This window comes from Myripristis murdjan, chromosome 8 (assembly GCF_902150065.1).
Source record: "Myripristis murdjan chromosome 8, fMyrMur1.1, whole genome shotgun sequence".
Lineage (NCBI taxonomy): Eukaryota > Metazoa > Chordata > Actinopteri > Holocentriformes > Holocentridae > Myripristis > Myripristis murdjan.
In genome coordinates, this window is record NC_043987.1 from 4,644,816 (window position 1) to 4,646,129 (window position 1,314).

Consider the following 1,314-nt stretch of genomic DNA (forward strand, 5'->3'; position numbering starts at 1 on the left):
ATCTCCTGGCTAAGCACTGATCGTCCCCTCACAGATAACAAAAAAAGGTTATTTTTGTGCTGTGGGACTGTAGAAATCTTGCTTATTACAGCTCAGGTCTGCTCTCTGCACGTGTCTTTCTGTCACCTTGGCTTGGTTGCTGCGGCGGAGGTGAGCATGGTAACACAGCCTCACGTGTGACTCCCTCACCCAGGCATCCTTCTGTCTGGCTGGCAGTCTGGAAGACCTGCAGGTGATTTACAGCTCCTCTGTCTGAGCGCACAAAACACACAGCAGCTGGTGGCTCCGCATTGTCGTCACGCAACAAATTCTCTTCAGACTTCTGACTGTGCTCTCAGCCCATGTTGAGCTGAAGGACCTGGTAAATTGCAAGTTAAATTGATTTCTTTACTCTGCAAATCTCTGTTATACTTATTGTTAAAAAAAAAAAAAAAACAATTACTATGATGGAAATCACCAATCTGCATCACCACCAAAATCTAATCAATCATTCCTTGGCTTGAAGCCAACCTTTCCAGAATGAAAAATGACAAGGTCATACACTTATGATATATATCTACTGACATACAGATAACCTTCTTGACTGAGGTATAAATTAACTCTGTCCAGTGAGAAATAAGTTATAAACATCAATATATGAGCATGCAACATGCAAACATAGGGCAGGAAATATGGAGAATTTAAAGGAAAACTCATCTCAACAGGATTATGGTCCAATCAGTCAATCAAACAAACCCTACAACACATTTAGTGCAATCAAATGCAATGTGATTAGCTTTAAAGTTGATCAATATAGAATATAAAAGACAGAAAAAAGACAATAAAACAAAGATGAGCAAAGAATCAGACAATAAAGGAATAAGATTAATATGAGATTAATAAAAATGAACGAGTAAAAATAAAAATAAAATCACTGTGCAGTAGCTAAAGAGAACGTCTCCAGATTAATCAGACCCCAGCAGGCATTGCTGCTGCAAACCAGAGGCAACATTCTCTGTGGAACGCTGCGAGCAGGGTTCGAACCTGCGCGGGGAAACCCCATTGGATTTCAAGTCCAACGCCTTAACCACTCGGCCATCGCAGCTCCTGAAGGAACAACAACCCAACCTCTTCATGTCTGAGATAAAGGCCACGGTCACGCCCGTCTTTGTCGTGTAATCACACCAGGATGCATTTAGTGTCAAGTCTGTATGCTGTGGCTAGCACTGAGTTCAGGTCTCACTGAGCTGTTGCTGGACAGCAGACAATTTATCAAGACGTATAGTGGAATGTATCCAGGCGGGAATCTATCCGATCACTATCTTATCAGGCAGA

General features: G+C 42.0%; 1 non-coding gene across 1 annotated transcript; it reads right to left on the reverse strand.

Annotated features, from left to right (window-relative positions):
* Positions 1-1,002: 1,002 nt before the first annotated feature.
* trnas-uga (transfer RNA serine (anticodon UGA)) lies at positions 1,003-1,084 on the reverse strand. Its single transcript has one exon. It is a non-coding gene; the product is annotated as a tRNA-Ser (tRNA).
* Between the last annotated feature and the right edge of the window lie 230 nt (positions 1,085-1,314).